This window comes from Paroedura picta, chromosome 8, assembly GCF_049243985.1.
Source record: "Paroedura picta isolate Pp20150507F chromosome 8, Ppicta_v3.0, whole genome shotgun sequence".
NCBI lineage: Eukaryota > Metazoa > Chordata > Lepidosauria > Squamata > Gekkonidae > Paroedura > Paroedura picta.
In genome coordinates, this window is record NC_135376.1 from 8,729,057 (window position 1) to 8,751,865 (window position 22,809).

The 22,809-nt window shown below is 49.5% G+C and overlaps 1 long non-coding RNA gene across 6 annotated transcripts in view; it reads right to left on the bottom strand.

Moving 5' to 3' along the window:
• Positions 1-22,809, bottom strand: part of LOC143842954 (uncharacterized) — a 461,327-nt gene that overhangs the window by 52,972 nt on the left and 385,546 nt on the right. For all 6 annotated transcript variants that reach the window (XR_013233404.1, XR_013233401.1, XR_013233402.1 and 3 more), the window contains one exon: positions 4,017-4,352. This is a non-coding gene — a long non-coding RNA (uncharacterized LOC143842954). The remainder of the gene's footprint in view (positions 1-4,016; positions 4,353-22,809) is intronic.

Genomic DNA, 22,809 nt, shown 5'->3' on the forward strand with positions numbered 1-22,809 from the left:
GGTGGGATGGAGACAGGTGAACTCAGGGGCTGTCTTAAGCATTGGGCAGGGCCCTCTCAAGCAGGGCACCGGAGGGACAGAACCATGGCCTCCCTTGTTCAATGGACAAACCCGGATCAAAACCTCACCTCCTGCTTGCCCCTGTGCTGACTCCGAAGTAACTCCAATGGGAGCTAGGTGACTTCCGTTGAGAGTTCCGCCACTTTCTCTAGGAGAGAGCGCCGGTCCTCCTGTGTTTCTTACTCCGCTGGCTTGAGAATTTTGGCTCTGAATGTCACAGCCCACCGAGAGAGTAGGAAGGGGGTTTGGTATGTCTACTCCTGGTCCCAACGCAGCGAGGACCGCAGCGTTCCATTGCCCTGATGGGTTTAAAATGTCTGCTTGGGTCCCCACATGTTTTCAACCAACCCAGGATGCTTTCCGTGCTCCGAAGTCGTCTCTTTGAGGGATTGGCTCCCACCCGGCCCAGCTGGTCTTCAGGGTGAAGCGCGCCGCATTTAGGATCACCGGCCAGGAGTCTCCGCTGGCTTGGCCTCTCTCTTCCTTCCCCCCTTTTCAGACCGGAGGCCCGGGCAGTTGGGGCGTTTTGTTCTGCAAAGCGCTTCCCCGAGGAAGACAAAAGGCCAGCGCCCGCGACCAACCCTGCCGGCCCACCTCTTCCACTTCCTTGGTGGCCCCGGCCTTTGCGGGCCGGAACCCCCTCCCCCCAAAGTCCCAGCGCCCTTCCCGGACTTCCCGCGTTGTCCCATTGAGGTCCAGGGGGCTTACGAGCACGACAAGGGTGGAAAGCCCCGGACAGAGAGATTGTAAAGGGCTTTTACTCAGGGGCTTTTACTCGCGAGTAAGAACGTGTAGGATCGTGGCCTCGGTCCTTGGGGGGGGGAGGGCTTAAAACCGCAGGATTTCTTTAACCAATTGATATTGGCTTACATGATAAAACAGAAGGATGTTACAAGCTCACTCAGGTTTGGGCGAATACCATTCGTGAGTCTTAATTTTGCTGCCACAAATTAACAGAGTTCTGGAGCAATCATAATTTTATATGGGAGGGGCAGGTATAAAGGTGAGATTCACCCGGAATTTGCAGCATTGTTTCACTTCCCATATTTATATATTACTACAACGCTAACTATGGCCTTTAAATCTCTCTAGATAAGAAACCAAAACACCAGTGTGCCTTACAATCAATAAGGAATTGTTACTTAATTTTCTCCTCTTGTATGGCAAAGTTCTTAAATTTTACGTTTCTAATTTATTTAAAGCATTTAAAAAATCCCTTGGCAGGGATCCCCCCCAGAAGGGTTTCTAGAAGTGGGCAGCCTTTTTTTTTTAAGTCACCCCAAGAACTAAAGATTCTTTTCTTTAAAAAAAAACAACACAGTACTTGGAGTTGACGTTTAATTAAACGATCTCAGACCGAAGCATCGAGGGCCCAGCTAATTTGCGTAATCATTTTCGTCCCGGCCATTTCCTAAAAGCATTGCGTTTATATAGGATGTCTTCTAAAAACACAAAAAAACCCACCTTTGCACTGATGGAAGCCTGTAAAACAACAAGCGCAAACCCCACCCGCAAGACAAAAGCGCCGCGCCCTCTTTAAACCGGGGCTGGGGCGGCTCCCCTTAAATGCACCATCCAGTTGAAAAGGAAACTTTCGCCAGCGCCGTGTGTGGCGGGCCAGACTCTTGCCTGCGCTTTGATTTTAATTGCCAGCCCGTTTCGTCTCGTTAAGTTTGCTGAGCTGTTGTGCGGAAGACGCCCAGGCCCGAGGTGACGGCCGCCGGCAGGACTGGCGCTGCGGCCAACAGGGGGCGCTGAGACATCCTGCTCAGCCCCCGCCTCTCATCTAAGCCCATCACAACCCCGGAAGAAGCGGGCGCCGAGCTTGCAAGCTTAGCGGGGTCGAGTACAGATCTTTTAGTCCTCGTGGATAAAAAGAGATTAAAGGCTAACTTCTCTCTCTTTCTTTTCTTCTTCTTCTTCGTCTTCTTTTTTTTTTTTTAGGATCCATTTTAACCAGCTACGAAAACGTAGAGCTTTTTTTTTTTTAATCCTTTGAAGTCTGGCTAGAAAGCAAACTGACATCAGTTGAGAAATTACATCGTTTGCAGAGCCAACAAATTCTAGCGTGAAGTGTGTGTGTGTGTGTGTGTGTGTGTGTGTGGAAATAATTTAATTAATAAATGATCTTTCATAGAGGTACTTAAAAAAACACCCTGATCTGTGCCCCCCTTCCCCCCCCTCCCGTCTCCAACCAGGCTGACCCGTTCTGGCTGATCGGCGCTGCGTCTGATTCAACGGCCTGGCCCCCAAATAAAATAACTCCGCATTAAAAACCTTTTCTTCTCCCGTTGTTGATAGGTTAGCTTTCAACCGGGAAGGGGAAGAGAGTTTCTTTCCATACGAATCTATTTTATTGAAGGGGGGGGGGGAGAAGGAGGGAACCCCGGAGAGTGTCCGAGATAAAAGACAAATCGGTTGTGGGGGGTGGGGGGGGTGGGAGATACAACCTGAAATACAAATCCTAAATCAAATGTTGTATCTGCGCCCGTTGAGGATGGAAAAGCCTAAATAAAATGGCAATCGGGCTACCCAACCCCCCACTTAAAAAAAAAAAAAGCTCTTCACCTGTATTTAAATAGCACGTCTTTAATTACAGCGGTCGGGGATGTATGAGGCTGAAATGAAATTAGCAGTCATTACCAGCCCCTTTAACTCCGTGGTGCTTTTGATCAGCGCTAAATTAGCTTCCCCGTCCGCACAAAAGCTCCGTAGCAAGCAGTGGGCTGTAAATAAGACAGCTCTACCTGCCCTCCACACCTTTCCTCTTGTCAATCACAGCTCCGTCATTCAACCCGAGATTAACCTTTATCTACCGAATGCTTTTTTGTTGTTGTTGTTAAAAATAAAAATAATACTAATAATAATAATAGCCGGGGGGGAGGAATGAAGAGAAATAAGGAAAGACGTACCAAACGTGCATAACTTCTTAAAAGGAACTCTCTCTCTCTCTTTTAAAAAATCGTGTACTATAATTAGGCAAAAAAAAATTGGCTGGCACCAAATAATTGACAAGCATTCTTACAGACAGATAGGTTTATTTAACCCTCTCCCCACGGTGTGTGTGTGTTTTTAAAATGAATTACAGACAATATATCTATTTGGCTGGGGGTTTATGGAAAGGTGGGGATAACTGTGTGTGAAGGTATTGCAGAGCTAGAAAGAAAACCCCTCTTACTCTTTGAAGGGGGGGGGGACTGCAAATCAGTCAAGAAAGTTGGGGGCGGAGGACAGGCAGAGAAACAGCTGCCTCCCGGGTACCGGCAGAGTAAAGCGAAAGCTAATCTCCATCCTACCATCAGGGGGCGCGCGAGAACAAGAGCCAGCCTCCGCCGCTGGCGCCGCGCCAACACCTTGTCGCTTCCCCCAAGTAGACCCATCGCCTCCTGGGCTCTCCTCCCCCCCGCCAGCAACCCCCCCCCGGCGTTACCTGTTTCCCAGAGCCCCCCCCCCCCTTTCCCGTGGATCGCACTAGATTCAGATGCGGGACGGCCGGCAGAGGATCGCGCTCGCTTGTCGCCTGACGCTTCCTACCACTGGACTAGGACTGCTTCGCGAACCTCTGTCGCCTCTGGCCCTTCGGCGCTGGACCGGTTTTGCGACGGAGAGAGACGGCGGCGCTCGACCCTCCCGCTAGAGCCGTATTAGACAGCCAGCCATGCCCCGCGCTCAGCAACCGAAGACGCCCCTTTCTTGAGGGGGACGGGTCACAAAAGGTTTTGCCCAGGCAGCAGATCCCCCCCCGGCCCCCCAAAAGTCAATTTCAGCCCGACAGTTTTTTGTTTTTTTTGGGGGGGGGCGCACACGGAAGGTCTATATCCCTTTGAAGCCTTTTGCCTAATAAGAGGCATGCGTCTAGACCGAGATCGACTCCTGTTCGTCTTTCAGGCGCCGTCGGAGACAAGGGAGGGGGGGGGCAGCCTAAGCGGATGTCAAAGTTGGTCGAAGTTACTTACAGGTTCCTTCCTGCCAGCCGCGGCTCTTGGCTCGGAAGTCGCTTGATTGGCAGGAGAAAGGCGAAGTCCGCGGGGGCTTCTCCGTCCCACTCGGCCTCCGGGGGGCTGGAGCACTTTCCCCGGGCGGCAGCGCTCGCAGGGACGCGGCGGCTCTTCTCTCCCTCTGGCCGCCTCTCCTTCCATTCCGCCCCCCCTCCCCTTTTTTTAACCGGTCTTTCTCTTCTTCTCATCCAGAGTGAATCCAAATCGGTTTTTCTCCTTTCCTCCCCCCTTCCCCCGGCTTTCCGGGTTGCTACACATCCTTCTCGCCCTAGCCCGAGCCTTAAACTGCAGCCCCTGGAACAAGGGGGGGAGAGGGAGAAGGAGAGGGAGAGGGAGAGAGAGGGAGAGAGAGAGAGGGAAAATCGTTTATGGTATGGCTTAAAAATCCAAATGGCTGATTTTGTGTGTGTGTCGTAAGAAAGCATCCAAAACAACAAAAAAGTCAATGCTCTGTCTCTTTCTCGCTCCCCCCCCCCCCGCCCGGCCAGAGAGGAGAATAAGAATAAAGAATAAAAGCTTTATATTTTTGCAGTGGGTATTCAAAGATAATTTGATGCCATTGTTTCTGCTACAGATGGTTCTTTTTAATACAATAACAGTGCGCTTTGTGCTTGCCACACACAATACAAATCGAAAAGCGTTTTCCTGAATAACCATTTTGTTCTCATTTGTATAGGGCCAACAAAAGGCGCCGTGGAGTAATGGGGACTCTGTTTGTTGAAGCCACCGAATAGGGCCTTGATAAGGATTTAGGCTGGGCTCCCCTCCCCCCCCTCAGGGAGGGGCACAAGGCTCAAAAGGACCGCGCAAGACCCGACCGGTCTCTTAATACTTCCGCGCTGTTTATTCTTATTACTATTACTACTATTATTACTTTGCTTTGCAGTTCCTTTTTGAGATGGGGGGCTCCTTCTACCTCCCCCCCCCCGTTCTTAAGGAGTCAAAATATCTCTTTTTTATTAGTCCTACTGTATGAGGCGCGCGGGGGGGGGGGGTGTTGCTTCCGGAGTCTTATCAAGATCTAGAAGCAGAGGGAAAGGAAGCGGGGGGGGGGGGAAAGCTCTGCTAGCGACAACAAAGTCACTCTAAAGTCCTCTGCTGCGGTCCTGGGGCTCTGTTGGCCGACGCCTGTGCTTAGGCGGGAGGGATGTCCGGCGACTCGCCACCACGGGCTACAGGCCCTTTCCCCTTCATGGCGGATCTGCGCCCAATCCCCCAAGACGCCTGCGGCCGCTGCCCCCAAAACGTGGCGGCCTGAGGTTTCCGCTCGAAGAGGGAGCCAGCCGAAACGTATGGCCTCCCTGCCCCCCCCCCGCCCATTCGAGCGCCCCAGTCTCTGCGGGCTCCGGAGCCGGCTGGAGTCCTTTGGGTGCCCTTGAGAATGAGCGAGGCGGAAAGTCTCACCTTCGGCGGGGACTCCGCCAGAGGCGGCCTGTTTGGGGGGCCGTAGCGACTCCGCTGAAGAACCCTCTCACGCCGCTCCCCAGCCCCGTTAAAATATTTCTTTTACCGTCAATCCAAACGCGATTTTAGTGTCAGATCTAAAAGGATTTTTTAAACCACTAGTTAATCCGCGGTAACTACCCCGGACAGCTCATGTGTGGATACACACACACACACAGGCCTGGGAAGGAGTCCAGGGGTGCGAGGGCCCCGCCAGCCAGGGAGGGCGCCTTCCGATTAAACTCTCTGTGTGTATATAAAATCAGAAATAATTCGATTCTATGATTAATGACGTCTTGTTTCCCGAACTGGACTTTGCCGGCTTCTTTGTCCTCAATGAAAAACATACCAGCGATGCTATTTGTGTGTGTGTGGCGTGTGTGGGGGTGTCTGTGTGTGCCTCATATGTGCCCTGCGGGAAACCTGGCCGCGCTTCATCCCTTGCCTTCATCCGCCTTCGCCTCCCTCGTGTGCGGATGAGGGAGGCCAAGGGCCGCCGAAAAGTGCGGAGACAACCGTGGGCTGGCTGTCGCGTTCGATTGCCTACCAGGGGCATGACGAGTGGCCCCATCCGGACCGGACTCGCCCCCCAACCCCACCCCTACCCCCACCCCCGGTGCTTCTTCGCTGGGGCCGGGGCCGATGGAGGACGGCGCTTGCAACTTGTTGCAGGGAAGAAGGCCTGCCCCCCCCCCCCGCCTTTCCCTCTCCGCTTGCCCGGCTCCTGGCTCCGCTTCCGCACGGCGCCGGGGATTGCTTGAGAGGCCACCTTTGGGCAGGGCACCGGAGAGGGGATTAGGGGGGAATTAGAGGCGACACACGCCGCACCCAGGCCCCGGCCCGGCCCAGGAGCCGCGGCGCCCTCGCCCCAAGCACGTGGCGCTGAGATCGCCCGCCTGGCCCCTCGAGGCCCTCGACCCCCGGCGCCGAAGACCCTTCCCAGGACGGCTGCGCGCTCAGCCAAGGCGGTCGGATCCCTGCCCAGCGCCAGCGCACTTGGGGCGGAAAGGAAACTGGCAGCATCGATGTTAACCCCCCCCTCCACCCAGCCCCAATTCTTTGTTTTAGACGAGCATTCCCGTTTTCAGCAGCACTGGGCCACGGAGGGGGGGATACACAGGATTCCCTTTCGCTCAGCAGGTTTGCGGATCGCAGTTGCCTCCGGTTTTCCGGCAGGCAGTTCAGCGGCCCTAGGTCCAGCGCCTCGACCGCTGACCTCCCCCCCCCCCCAGTGCACCGGCTTAAGGACGTCGGAATTCTCCCTCTGGCAGCTAGCCTGCGGCAGCCTCGACATTTAATTTCCCCGGCCTAAATTCATTTCGGGAGCCCGTTTCAATCCGGAGGCGGGCGGGTGGGAAAGAGCCGGGGGGGGGGGGGCGCCATACATCAAGGGAGCCACGCGCTTCTCCGGCCTCGATCCCGACACCGCCGTGAGCCCCTCCCTGCAGCCGACGGGACGGCAGACCTGCCGGAACCCCTGGGATTTACTCTCGAGTAAGCGCGCGACGGAGCAGGCCGCCAGGAAGGGGTGCCCAAGCCGAGAGCCTTCAGGGAGGCGGGCGGGGGGCGGCCCTAGACCGGAGTGGGTCAACCTCGAGGGGCGGTGTGCGGGGGGTGGATCACACGACGCCGGTCCCACCGATCCCCGTCTGGTTCTCAGGCCGGCCAACACGGCTCGTTTCTCGGGCGTGGGCGAGGGAGCGCTCGGTGGTCCACAGTCCCGCAATCCGATGGCTCTCTAAGGCCGCCCGAAGGCCGTGGCTCGGTCTACATCTCCCTTGAGGGCTTCTCGGACAGCCCGGTATGCAACAGGTCTCCTCGCTCTTCGCCTGACGCCTTCCCGGCATGCCAAGTGGCGTTTGGGTCGGGGACTCCGTTGCTTGGCCGTCCAATGCCTTCAGGACTTGTGTCCCCACTTGGGGTTTGAGGCCGGGTTGGCTTCAGGGGTAGTCAAACTGCGGCCCTCGAGATGTCCATGGACTACAATTCCCATGACCCCCTGCCAGCAAACGCTGGCAGGGGCTCATGGGAATTGTAGTCCATGGACATCTGGAAGGCTGCAGTTTGACCACCCCTGGCTTAGATGGACAGACTGGCAGAGCGAGAAAAGCACAATAAAATCAGAGTCCAGGGGCACCTTTAAGGCCAACCAAGATTTATTCAAGGTGTGAGCTTTCGAGTGCAAGCCCTCTTCCACAGACTGTGTGCTTGCACTCGAAAGCTTGCCCTTGAATAAATCTGGGTTGGTCTTAAAGGTGCCCCTGGACTCTGATTTTATTGTGCGACTTCAGACTAACACGGCTACCCATTTGATAAAAGCACCTTCTTCCTCCCTGACCCCGCCTAACAACCCGTCTACAATCGACTCCTGGCCAGGCGCTTAATCGATTAAGGAGAGAGGTAGTTCGGAGCGTGTGGATTTCTGCGAACTCGATCCGCAGCCTGCTTAAGCAGGTGCTGTTTTGGCTTCGAGCCAAGGCAAGCCAGGGCCTTCTTCACGCAGGGCCTTCTTTCCGACACCGAGGGCCGAACCGGGTGACCCGGGGAGGGGGTAGAAAGTGGCTGGCAGCCCACGTCTGCCTTGGGTGGGCTCCCCTTCAGTCTTCGAGTCGGGAAAGAGAAGGGGCCCACCGGCTTCTTCTCCGGCTCTCCAACCGAGGGGCCGAAGAGCCCAGGGACGCTTGAGCCTTGAGCCGCCTCAGCCGGAGGCGTGAGATGAAATCCAGGCAGTCCCGAGAGTGTTCAGCGCAGGGGCTGACCGCCTTAAGTTACTCAGGAGTGCTGCGGAGGCAGGCGGGGGAGGTCAATGTGTGCCACTTGGCCTGAAATGCCCTGCTGGCCCGGAGGTTTCCCTGCGCCTGCCTTAAGGGCTCTGGGGACAGGGCCGGCGTCCGAGAGCAAAGTTCCCCTCTAGGGCATGTCCTGCCTGCAAGAAACCTCAGCTGCCTTTCATGCCCGTCCCAGCGCTGCTTAGAGCCCACCTTGGAAGGCCCGGCCACCAGCACCAACGGCGGCGTCCAGGCGGGCAAGGCTAGCGTCCTACCGAGTGACCCCCGAAGACTGTGCCATCCCGTGTGGCGACCCCGGTCAAACGACGGGAACGTGCAGCCTTCTCCGGTGGCGACTGCAGCCTGCAGAGTCAAGGGGCTGTTCTGGAGCAAGACTGCCACCACGCTGGAGGCAAGCCACGATGGCCTTGGGCCCCAACAAGTTGCTGCGGATTAACTCAGTGCAGGACCGCACAGGGCAGCTGGCAGGGGGGGGGGGGACAGCTGCCGCCTTAGACACAGAGGAAACCGCTGGGGAAGCCCGGGCAGATTGTGCATAAGAGAGCGAGACGCTAAGCCCGTCCACAGCCTCTGGCCCCAGCCATCGAGCCACCCATCCCGCAAGACAAACTGACAAGCGTCGCCTGCAAAGCGGAGATGGGAGAAAATGGGGGGCGGGGAGCGCATCTGAGAGCGCAGGGCAAGGCGCTGGCATCTGGCAGGGCCACATTGCAGAGGCCAGCTCAGGAAGACAGTCCCCAGAAGGCGGGGACGGGGGGGGGGGGGGGAATGGGACACGAAGGGCCTGATCCCCTGTGCAACTTTCCCTAGTTAAATGAACGCAGAGGACTGGGCACTTAATTTCTTGTGTTTTCCAGCTAGGAGCTCTTGGAGAGTTGCGTCCAGGAGACGCTGCAGGGTCCAGCCCCCTTGCCTGGCTCCTAGGCAGAGTGAATCAAAATCTTCACTGCCCAAAGGGGGCATCTGATTTCTGACCCCCCTCCCTTCCATCCAACAGAAACAGCACCCAAGTGCTTTCCACACCTAAAAGATAAATGCTCTTCAGTCCTTCTCATCTGTTTTGGGGAGCCCTCTGACAGCCCTGAATGGAGAAGAGGAAGGGGGCAGCAGAGGTTTGCCATGCAAAGGAGCTCTCTTGCCATTCTAGTATTTTCTAGTTAAGGGCTATGGGAGGCGTAAAATCAACACTGCATTTCTCAGAAATAGTGCAGGTGGGGCCCAATTGAGCTTTTTGGCTACCCAGTTGATGTCACCCTATAAACACGATTCACAACGACTCAGATCAAGATACAATATTGCTTACTCTGCATTACCCGACCCCCATTCAGGATCTATGGTTACCAAAGGACAGATTTTAGGATATGGGGAGCAAGTCACTATCTCAGCAGAGTCCTTTCCCACAAAGCCTGGCTTTTGACAGACTTATGCATGTGGACAGGGAGCTTGCGTTACAAAATGCCACTTGTGAATAAGCCCAGAAAAGACAAGAGCAGTTCTTCCAAATTCCCTAAGAAACACCTCATGTGAAATATCTGCTGTTTCCCACATCCATTAACTCTCCCACAAGTTTCTTTTAATTAAAAAGTTAGCATTAGAACCTTTCCTCATTATAATTTCTCTCCATGTGAAGTTAGCTTGGGTTTGAGACTCCTCATTGCTGTCACCACTGGCCCAGGCGAGCCAGAACTGAGCTTTCCAAATTAAGAGGATCGGCAATTGCTGTTCATTAGACATGTCATCATGGAAAAGGGATAGGGTAGCCCTCTCCTTCTGTCTTCTCCGAAGAGCAAAAGGCTTGGAAGATTCCGAATTAAAGTGCAGGAAATATTTCAATTGAAACCCCTCCCCATTGCCTCCCTTCACACTGTGCTGCTATTTCCATACATTGTTTTGCCTGTCCCTCTCCACCACCACCCTGCCCCAATTGTCTCTCCATCTCTCTCTCAAAATATAGTTCAGGTTTCCAAACAGAAAGTGCGGATGAAATGGAAAGGCCTGATAAGCAGGCCACAAAATCTTCCCGCTGCTTTCCCACCCAAACAGCAGAGAGCTAAAAGGGCCGAAAGTATAAATCAGTGAATTAACTTTTTCATCTATAATGTGGCCAGGGGAAAATGCTCAGCCAATTAAATGTGATGGAAAACACCTTTGCGTGACCGAAAGGGTCTTAAGGCACAGATTTGTCTTGATCCCAGCAGCAATTCACAGGCCCCAAAGAAAGATGTTTTCAACCCCTGATTGCTAGGCCAGCCCTGATATCTGAGGACTCTCTCATCCATATTACGGGAAGAAAATAACTCTCATTATTTGCTGCAGAATTCCTTATCACCAGTTGCTATAGTGCCAAAAATACCTTAAAAGCGATGTAGCCGTTTGTTATCATTCAGGATTTCCCTCAGCAGACAGGGGAGAGAAAGTTAGAATTCTGCTAGGGATGATTTAACCCTTTCAGCACAATCTGACCATGAAAAGCAGTCTAATCCACAACCGAGTTCCACTGTGGTCTTAAATATAGAGGTCTCAATCCACTGGGAGCTTCTGTAGACCTGACTTGTAGGTTGGACCCAGTCAGCTTTTTTTTGGGGGGGGGTCAGGCTCATTCAATTCCCTTCCTTACTGAAGCCCCCATTGGCTTTTGTCTATGCACAATACCTAGAAGAAGAAGAAGAAGAAGAAGAAGAAGAAGAAGAAGAAGAAGAAGAGTTGGTTCTTATATGCCACTTTTCCCTACCCGAAGGAGGCTCAAAGTGGCTTACAATCACCTTCCCTTTCCTCTCCCCACAACAGACACCCTGTGGGGTGGGTGAGGCTGAGAGAGCCCTGATATTCCTGCTCGGTCAGAACAGTTTTATCAGTGCCGTGGGGAGCCCAAGGTCACCCAGCTGGCTGCATGTGGGGGAGTGCAGAATCGAACCCGGCATGCCAGATTAGAAGTCCGCACTCCTAACCACTGCACCAAGCTGGCTCTCCTAGTGGAACAAGGGTCCCCAACATGCAGCCCATGCCACCTCCAGCAGCTTTTCTGGTGCCCACCAGGTGGGTAGAGCCACAGGGATTTCTGCCCAAACATGGCTTTTGAGTGGCTCTGCAGATTAAAAAAGAAAGAACACATTTCCTAGGCAGTAGATGCCCGCAGACCACAAGGATCTTCTCGACATGAATGAAGGGAGCAACTATTCTGCGGCTGGCTCTGGCTCTTGCAGCGGTTATTTTGTGGCAGCCATTTTGCGGCTCCAGCCGGCTTGCGGCATCAGAATTCCAAAGGTCCCCACCAGCTTGGAAAGGTTGGGGATCCCCGTGGTACAGTCTTTTTGGGGTCTCATTTTGTCACTCGTGGAAAAACTGGTTGGAGTCAACCTTGCACAAAGGCCCCCTGCCATCTAATCGGCTGGAATCCAAATCCTTTGGCTTAAAAGAGCATGAATTCAACCTTCAGTGGTTTCCCGTGACATACTGAAACATACTATTTGGGTCATTTCTGACGATCGGCTGAGATCTGTTGTCCAGACACTCACATTGGGATACCAGAGTGTATGCATGGACAATGTATCGATAATTTAAGATGGTGTACTTGTGCCACAGGGATGTGGAAGGGTGTACTATGTAGTCCAGAATCATAATCAGATCATAGAATCATAGAATCCTAGAGTTGGAAGGGACCTCATGGGTCATCTAGTCCAACCCCCTGCACTGTGCAGGACATTCACATCCCAATCGCTCATCCACTGTAACCTGCCACTCCTTTGCCTTCACAGAATCAGCCTATCTGTCAGATGGCTATCCAGCCTCTGTTTAAATATTTCCAAAGATCTTGGAAGCAAAGCTGGATAAGGACTTGGATGGACTACCAAACCATCCCTGCTTAATCATTCTGCCTTAAAAACCCTGTGGGATCACCATAAGTTAACTGTGACTCGATGACACTCTACCCCTCACCCCAACCCTCCCAGCTCATCCCAAAGCTAAAGGATTTTGCTGTGGTAGGATAATTGATGCTCACACAATGGCGGTATATAAATATAATAAATTAATAAACAAACAAATAAATACAGAAGACAATGCTTGCACAAAGGTATGCCAACACTGAACCATTTCCTATTAGGATGATCCCCTGATCAAAGAATCATACAATTAAAAAGTTGGAAGGTGCCTAAAGGCCATCCAGTCCGACCACGTTTACCATGCAGGATGATCTAAAGCATCATCCTGACAAATAATCATCCAACCTCTCCTTAGGCAATTGATCCTACCACTGAACTACACTTCTTGTTAAAAATAACAAAAGGGTCATCTCCCCACCCATAATTAAAACCCATCCTAGCTTCCACTTCCAGCTGAAAGAGCTCCCTGCCCTCCTCTCAGTGCTCGCTCTTCAATTTCTTTCAAAGAGTGACCATGTCCCCCTCAGCCTTCTCTTCTTCAGGCTAAACACCCTTAATTCCTGCAAACTTCCTTCATAAACCTTACTCTCCAAAACCCGAAGACTCCTCATTGCTCTCCTTCATACTTGCTCTGACGTTTCTGTGACCATCCTAAAAATGGCTTCCAGAACTGGACACAATACTCCAAACGTTGCTTGCCCACTATGGTAGATAGTGTTCCCATCACATCTCATGTCCTAAACACTATGCATCTGTAGATATGCCCTTAGGTCACATTTGCCTTCTTTGCTGCCACATCACACTGGGTACTTCTCAATCTGTAGCACACCCATACACCAGGATCCTGGGAAGTGTTTGAACTGGAAAGGCAACATTATGAAGTCAGCAGAGGGGCAGGTTCTTCAGCTGAAATGGGCTTGCAATCAAGATGGAAGCCCACCCATCCGTTGCCCCAAAGATGCAGATGGAATGACTCCAGAGGAAAGAATGTCTGAATGCGACCTTACATTGACAATGAAAGACGGGTCAGCTGTAGCCAAAACAATGCCATCATAGGAAACTGATGATATATTGCATGCTTTGGAGCAGAAGGATCTCTTGACAGAACAAAGCCCTGATTTGGTATTAGAACAAGAAGGAGAAGAGTTGGTTCTTATATGCCACTTTTTTCTACTAGAAGGAATCTCAAAGTGGCTTCCAGTCACCTTTCCTTTCCTCTCCCCACAACAGACGCCCTGTGAGGTGGGTGAGGCTGAGAGAGCCCTGATGTTCTTGCTCGGTCAGAACAGGTTTATCAGAGTGGTGACGAGCCCAAGGTCACCCTGCTGGCTGCATGTGGGGAAGCAAGGAATCATACCTGGCTCACCAGATTAAATGTCCACACTCCTAACCACCACACCACGCTGGTGTTCATTGACACCATTGTTTATTTATTTATTAATTGGATTTGTATAGTTCCATTCCTAGCAAGCTGGCTCACGGCGGTTCACAGTAATGTAACATAAAACAATATCCCATTCCATAAAACCACACACAACATATACAATAATAACTTAAAACAATTCCCCAAAACAAAAAAGTAACTAGGGTCTGAGCCGCACATAGCCTTAGAGGTCAAACCAAAACTCTGAACCTAATCCAGAAGCAAACTGGTAACCAATGCAGCTGTCTCAGCAAAGGCTGGATGTGAACTCTCCAAGATGACTTAATGAGGACCTGTGCAGCTGCATTCTGTACCAGTTGCAATTTATGGATCATGGACAAGGGTAGGCCTGAGTAGAGCGAGTTACAGAAATCTAACCTGGAAGTGACCGTTGCATGGATCATAGTGGCCAGGTGCTCTGGAGACAGGTAGGGCGCAAGTAGCTGTGCCTGGCATAAATGGAAAAACGCCACCAAGGCTACCTCAGTGACCCGAGCCTGTTGTTCTTCCAAGGGACAGATGTGGGCTGCAGTCTTATCCACCTGCCTGGCAGTAACTCCACCGGGTAAAGTCAGCTATTTCTGAGTAAACATGCGTGCCACAATGGGGCTAGCAGAGGCTAGCCTGCTCTTGTGAGATCTTAGAATCTAAACAACATTGGCCCTGGTTCGCACTTGGATGATGAAGAAGGGCAGGTTGTCATACTCCACTTTCCGTTATCTTTTAAGGAGTGTCAAAACAGCTTGCTTTCCCTTCCTATCCCCACAAGAGGCACCTATGGGGGTAGGTGGGGCTGAGATAGTTCTGAGAGAACTGCAATTGGCCCAAGGCCACCCAGCAGGCTTCCTGGGGAGGCAACGTGGGCCATCAAACCCGGTTCTCCAGATCAGAGTCTGCTGCTCTTGACTACTACACCATGCTGGGTGGGAGACCTCCAAGGAAACCGGAGGCAGAAATTGACAAACCACATCTTTGCCTGCATGACAAGCCTGTGGGAACCTTTGGAATTCTGACACATGGTGGTAGGCACAACTACAAATTGTGTGCCACAGGAGGTGGACCCTCCCCCCCCCCCGAGGGAGCCTAAGTGAAGGTGAGGAGTAATGTTAAAATGATGCCGAGAAAGAGGAGTGTGAGAGAATAAAAGCAACACTGTGATGGAAAGGGATGCTGAGACAGCACTGTTCTAGCCCGTGTGGCTAATCAGATCTCTAGGAGCCAATTCAAAGCGCATCTGGGGGAGAGCCCAGTGTGGCCACACCCTCCTTCTAAAAAATCTTGGTGGCTACCTGGGAAGGTGTCAGTGAGGACCAAGGTGCTTATGGGCACCATCGGGGGGGGGGGGGGGGGAGCTGCTCTGCGAGGTCACCCTATACCAGCTGATGACTTGGTGGCATTTTCCAACACAGAACATGCCCAGAATGTTAGGGGTATTTACAAAGGCGGGACAGCCCTGCTGAACGGCAACTGATACCCCAAAGAAGGCTACTTCTCAAGCGACATCTATCTCTATTTAAACAGAGAGAGAGAGAAAGAGGAAGCAAGGGGAGGGGGAGCCCCTGCCTCCCCCCCACTCCAATTAGCAAGGAAAGAGCAGCCCTCCGCAGAAATTCCTCAGGGCTACAAAAAAAGAAGCAGCCCTTTGAGTGGCTGGGTCCCACCTGGCCCTTGCCTTCCCTTTGTGTATTCAACATGATTAAGCCATAACAGGAATGTGGAGAGGGTTATTTGCAGACGGGTGCTCATCTCGGAGGTTTCATACAGTCTCCAGCCCTCCTCCAGACTTCATTACTCTTTGCTCATATTGATCATCTATTCTAAAGTAAGCCGCATTCATCACTCATCCAGTGACTGGGATGGATTCTGATTTAATGGGACATTTCCAAAATTTAAATGGGGGGGGGATTATAAATTGTATGGCACTTTTCTGCTTGAGGGAGGAGCCTCCAGACAACAGAAAATATAATTAAAAAGCAGCAAAGAGGGTAGTTAAAACACACACACACAACCAGCAGTCATAGCAGCTATATATCTTAGCTAACCAGCTCTCTTAAAGACCCCCTCCACGTTTTCTTAAATGGTCATCTTAACCAGTCTTTGAAAAAGAGTGAGAATTACTCTGAAGAGTTGTCTTGCAGTCTACAGAGAGGGCATCTTTCCTGGTCAACTTAACTTCATAAGGCAAAAGCATTCTTCACAAGTTCTTTATGTCGGCATATTGTGCCCCTAATTTGAAGAGTTATTCTGGTGCGTGAACTGCCATCTGGAAAGAGGCTGCCTGTTCAAGCTCTCCTTCCCTTTGCAACCCTGTACAGTTCTACGTTTCTCTGGTGCCAGGAAATGAAATGCTGTCATTTCTACAGGCAGGGTGGCTGCAACTCAGAAACTACTTTTCAATTCAAAGCATTTTTTCAGTCTTAAGGTTTTTAAACTCTTTACACATTTAGGGCTTTGTATTTTGCCCCTTGAGAATTCTTCCCTAATTCTTTTAACATCACACTGTAGTTCTTTTAACATCACACTGTATCAAGCAGTGATATCAGGGCTCTCTCAGCCTCACCCACCCCACAGGGTGTCTGTTGTGGGGAGAGGAATGGGAAGGCGACTGTAAGCCACTTTGAGCCTCCTTCGGGTAGGGAAAAGCGGCATATAAGAACCAACTCTTCTTCTTCTTCAGTGATATCAGGGCTCTCTCAGCCTCACCCACCCCACAGGGTGTCTGTTGTGGGGAGAGGAATGGGAAGGCGACTGTAAGCCACTTTGAGCCTCCTTCGGGTAGGGAAAAGCGGCATATAAGAACCAACTTCTTCTTCTTCTTCTTCTTCTTCTTCTTCTTCTTCTTCTTCTTCTTCTTCTTCTTCTTCTTCTTCTTCTTCTAGTCCTGGATCACACATTATTCAGATCTATCTATCTATCTATCTATCTATCTATCTATCTATCTATCTATCTATCTATCTATCTATCTATCTATCTATCTATCTATCTATCTATCTATCTATCTATCTATCTATCTATCTATCTATCTACCTACCTACCTACCTACCTACCTACCTACCTACCTACCTACCTACCTACCTACCTACCTACCTACCTCACAATATACATTTTTCTTTCTGTTTCATTTTCGCAGTTCACTTGTTCTACAGTCATGAAGATTTTCCTCACAAAGTGTCACAAGATAATGTGATATTTACTTGTCTTTTTCAGACTGGTAAAATATGACAGGCATAAAATCTGATTTTAAACAGATATGATTCCACTTTCCACGTAGCAACTTGCAATTTTCAGGGTTGAGTCAAACTAGTTGAAATTTTTTGGAAGAACACTCATAAAAGAAGAGCAAATCGACACCCCAGATTATCTGAAATAAAGCAGGAATGTGACAAGGGAGGGCCCTTTAGAAAGAGGGTGTCTTCTACAGAAATTCTATAATTCTTTCCCTTGAGAAAATGAATATTACTCTCCTGTCTCCAAAGAACACTCTAGCTAAAAACATATATTTCCCTATGATGAAATTAGGTTCTATTTTTAACATGTAACACACCTCACATATATTATATTTTGAAGCTATGGATGGCCATGATCAAATCTAACTGGACTTCTATGTCCAGTTGATTTGTATAGGATTTAAAATGGCTCAGCCTTAGCTAATTTGGGTCTAATGCTGAAACTGGCCCCATGCAGGTCAATAAATCGATAGAATAGGGTCAGCTTTGGAAACGGAGGATTATTTTGCAGACCTAGGGGACCTCCCAGGTTTACAGCAAAACGTAAGAACAAAAATGAAGAGGGCTTAAATCCCTCCAATGATTAGAACAATCTCCATGAGTATAAACGGGAGGAAGGGAAGCCACCAGAGCCCACCCCACCCATGAAGCTGGGGTGCCAGCTCAGGCACGGCTGCCAACTATAGCCCTTCCAGTGTCTCCTCTCCACTGCAGGCTGGTGGGCAGGGAGGCGGAAGAGCCCCTGGAGAGGCTTCCACAACTGCATCAACCAGGCAGGGAGGGATGGGGAGGGAGAAGGAGTGAGAGCTGCACCCCCTGCAAGTGAATAGGTAAGGGAGGAGGCACAGCACCCACTGCCTCCTGTCCCTACTCCCCCTGTGTGTGTGGGAATCTGACACAGCACCCCCCTCCTACTGCATGAGCCAGGCAAGAAGATGAAGCCCAGGCTAATGAGTGGCTAGCTCTCCAGGAGGGGAACAAATGTGGTTCTCCTCTGCAAGCCACGTGGGTTGACAGATTGTCTAAACCAGGGTTTCTCAATCAGGGATGTGTAAAACCTTGGGGTTTCTTGATGTCCCTGGAAGGGTTTCCTGAATGGCTGGGAATTAATTAATTTTTAATATATTTTTTAAAAACTGTTAAACATTTATTAGGTGACACAACCATATATGGTCATGTTGGCCCACCCAGCCCTCCCAAAATGTTCAATGATGGGCCTGGAGGGGGTGGGAAAGGGAGGGGCCCCTGGTGGACAAGTACACAGCTAAGATTCCCAACCACATTCGGCATGATTGTGCCACTTCTGGGCGTTCTTGAAGTCTGAAGAATGTTTCAGGGGTTTCTCAACTGTAAAAAGGTTGAGAAAGGCTGATCTAAACACAATTGCATTTATTTACACTGCAAAAGTTGTCCTGATAAACTGGTTTGATACCCATGGATAGATCACATTTCTCATACATCGCAACATGAATGTGAGAGCTCCAGGGAAGGTGTGGATGGGAAGCTGGCTGGGCAGAGGTCCTGGGCCCTGATTCTCTTTTCCTTTGCTATCTCTGTGTCCTTCAGCATCCCCTCCCAGTGCACTACTCTGCACTCTCACCCACAGTCGCAGTTGCCCTTTTTAAAATGCCCACAAAGAAGAGGGCTATTAAAGTTAAATCGGTTTTGTCTCAGGAAAACAGCACGTGCAATCAAAACCAGCCAGATGGCAATCTTACCCCCATTTCAGAATCTAAATGTGGAGACGCCCGCGACGTCCATGCCAATTCTGAAGCAGAAAACAAGTTGATAAGACGGCCCCCTTGGCCATAACTGCATGAGAATAAGATTCATCTGAATATTGTATTGTCAACGGAACACAACCTCTGATTGCTGATCTCCGACAAACAGCAGGAGGCCAGTGTCTGATGATGGAGGAGACTCTCTTGGCGGTGGGAAGTGGCATCAGGTCACAGGCAATTGGGTTTCGAAGGCAGGAAATGAGCCATTGACTGACTCTGCCTGGCAACCCTAAAACTCCTTGGTGGTTTCCCATCCATATACTAACCAGGGCTGACCTGGCTTAGTTTACAAGGACTGATGAGATTGGGCTAAAGTGGGCTACCCAAGTCAAGGCTCCACCGATGTAACAAGATGCTGAGAAAGAATACTGTCCAAATTGAGAGAGTGAGATTTGCCTTAAAGCAAAGGTAGGTATTTTGAAGGCCTTGCTTAGCATCTTTTTAGTCAGGTCTGCAACTTTGAGGGCCAGTTCTGTGTCACATTCCCAACCACTGATGATTATTTTATCCCTGATTAGAGTCAAACTGAGGTCTATTGTTCAGTTTAAACAGCCTGCAGTAAGTTGAGGAAGGCCTCGGCCACAGAAGTTATGTTCTAGAAGAGGGCTCTGCAAAGTAAATTACTGAGGCCCGTGAATCCCAAAGACCTCATTATATCCTACCAGAGCCTACCATCACTTTTCCTAGCTGTCTCAATTTGTCCTTTTTACTAAAGAAAATCGGGTGGCAGATAGAATAATAGAATCATAGAGTTGGAAGGGGCCATACAGGCCATCTAGTCCAACCCCCTGCTCAATGCAGGACCAGCCCTAAGCATCCTAAAGCATCCAAGAAAAGTGTTTATCCAACCTTTGCTTGAAGACTGCCAGTGAGGGGGAGCTCACCACCACCTTAGGCAGCCTATTCCACTGCTGAACTACTCTGATTGTGAAAATTTTTTTCCTGATATCTAGCCTATATTGTTGTACTTGAAGTTTAAACCCATTACTGCATGTCCTCTCCTCTGCAGCCAACGGAAACAGCATCCTGCCCTCCTCCAAGTGACAACCTTTCAAATACTTAAAGAGGGCTATCGTCCCCAGATGCATCTCATCTTTCAAATCTGAAACAGCAATGTCCTTCTTGTGGTCACAGGAAACACACATGCACACGTATGTCATACAGGTATATATAGCACAGACCTGTATAGCCCAGGCTAGCTCAATCTCATTGGAAACTAAGCAGGGTCAGCCCTGAGATGGGAGACCCTACAAAGTCACCATAAGTCAGCTGTGATTTAACAGCACTTTTTATTATACACAAGTGGGTGTTTTCATGTGAGCCCGCGTATGCCTGTGTGTGCACCAGGATGAATATATAAATTTGTTTTTATATCTATATGTACACATCTATGGTATAATTATTAAAATGCATTGTTACATTAATGGGCACTATAGAGTGTTTAATGTGTATCTCTATTAAATTAAACATATGGTAAACAGGGTATAATGGATTTTCTATCTTTCAGCTGCCAATGTGGCAACAGAAACCCGTTACTCTTGTCAGTGGTTTGTTTATTGGCTTATTTGAATTAAAATAAAGCTTTGCTTCTGCTGACTGCACATCATTATCTATGAGACCATAATCCTGCTCGCAAATCCTATATCTTCCAGAACTGGCTCCTTTGTTTGGGATTACCGAGAGCTTAGCTTTTAACAAAGAGGAATAAGGCATCCCTCTCATCCTCGTAATTAAGTGTGGGGAGTAATTTAGAAACAAACCCAGCAAAGATGTGCAATTCGGAGTCATGTTTCTTAACACAACCAGGAACAGAAGAGGCCAAATGCTGATTATGTTGAACATAATGTTTAAACCATTCAAACTTCTGCATGATAGGAACTCAGCTTCTTCTTCTTCTTCTTCTTCTTCTTCTTCTTCTTCTTCTTCTTCTTCTTCTTCTTCTTCTTCTTCTTCTTCTTCCTCTTTTTGCTCTTTTTGCTGTCACTTGGAGAAGGGCAGGGAGTGGTTCCTGTTGGCAGCAGAGAACCTGCAGTAATGGGTTTAAACTACATGTAGAACTGTACGGGTTAGATAAATGTTTACAGAGTGGTTTAGTAATGGAATGGGCAGCCAAAGGAGGTGGTGAGCTCCCCCTCACTGGCAGTCTTCAAGTAGCAGCCGGACAGATACTTATCCTGGATGCTTTAGGCTGAGCAGGGGGTTGGACTAGATTGCTGGTATGGCCCCTTCCAACCCTTGTGATCTATGAAAAAACCTTCTCAATAAGATATTATGTTGCTTTACATGGTATTATTTCCCCCTAATCCAAAATTATGTTGAAAACTTGGCCTTGGGGGTCATAGTTATATTTTTATTTTGCCTGTATGTCAAAAAATCCAAAATGCTATCAGTGCTTAAATGAAAATTAACCGTCTGGTGAGGACACCCACTTGAATGTGTCAGATTATACTGTGACTTTACTCTAAGCAAGCACAAATACTGCAGTCCTTGTGACTCAATTTCCATTCATATTTTCTGTCTTCCCAACAGGGAAAAAAAAACATGTTTGGACAGATTGTCAGATGTTAGAGTTGGGTGTGAGTTCATCATCTAGTCATGTCCCTTTCATTATCATAAGAAAGAAGTCTTTTCATTGCCTTCAGAAAATCCGAAGATGTGGCAACGTATAGATAGGGCCAATGAATCAGGTGAACAGAAAGGTGAGATATGTTCTTGCTTCTCTCTGCATGGCCACACGATCCAACATGTTCTTCTTGCATTCTGTATTTTTATATCTCAATGGGCAAACGTCACAGCAAGGCTTCAAAAGAGAACACCTCTAAGGGCAGGAAGATAGGCAGAGCTATCTCACACAAGTTTGCAAACTCCAAACTGGGAATTTTTTTGAGATTTGGGGGCTGAGCCTGGGGAGGGTGGAATCTGGGTAGAGAAAGGACCTGAGGGGGATATAATGCCGTAGACTCCACTTTCCGAAACTGCCATTTCCTCCAGGGGAACACATCTCTGCAGTCTGCAGATCAACTCTGATTTCACCTGGAGGCTGGCAACGCTATGAGACAAGTTTTCAAAGAAAAGGGTTGAGTCACAGTGGGCATGTGGGGATTCTGAGAAATACTTCTGTGAAACAAAACCAGGTCTTAGTGAACGAGAGAGCAAATCTGTTGATGCAAAATGCTTGGGACTTGGCGGACGTGGGGCTTTGCCCATCTGGACCTTCCCACCCTCTTGACACATCTGCTGATGGTCTTTTGCTTTTTGTTCTTTCCCCATAGGACACCAGAAGCTGTGGGGGCTGAATGCCACATTCTCAATGGAATCCTTGCCACTTTCGACATGGCAATCTACAGCAGAGCAGCTTGGCACTCTCCCTGCATATTTTGAGATCAGCTGTAAAAACCCCCACAAACTCCCAAAGACCCAAACTGTTCTTGTTTCTGTTCAGACAGTTGGTGTGAACCCCAGTCTTTAAATGTTTAACTATCGGCCTTTAAATGAGCTGCTTGAGTTACTCTTGCTACTTTGATGGTTTGGCTGCTTTGATGGCTGGAGGTCTTTTTTGTGTTTTAGAATAACAATGCCATTGTACTCGTTGCGGTTGTTAATTGTTTACCGTCATGGATTTTTGTTTTTCAAACCGCAAGGTGGTACGTACACGTTAAAATATGAGAAAGAGAGAAGAAGAAGAAGACGATGAAGAATTTAGTCAGACTGACAGTTCAGAACATCTGTTAGCCTTCTGTCTGTGTATCAGCTCGGTGTCATGGAGTGCACAGCTGTGGGCATTTTCGGCATCTTTCTTCCTCACATCTGTCACAGTAGTACAGTAATATAGGTAATTAGCAACACCTCATATAAACCATTTGCTATTTTAATGTTCTGAATAAGTAAAATGAGCATTAGAGCCCTTAAAAGGAAAGGGGGAGGGAGAACGAGAACCGGGAAATACACTGGAATGATTTGAATCTTTTAGAAACGATGGAGTATATTGCCAGAGTTTCATAAAAATGCATTGCCACAAAGGAGGATCATATAGACCGGAATAAAAGAAGCAGGTGAGGGCAAATGGGAAACGTTTTGATCTTCTAAAAAGGGATACGTTGCATGCAAAGACAATCAGTCTCAGGGAAAGACTACTCTTGACAATTGCAAAAGCAGAAGCTAGAGGACATATCCCCCACAGCAAGGAGACCGGGAGATCTTCAATACC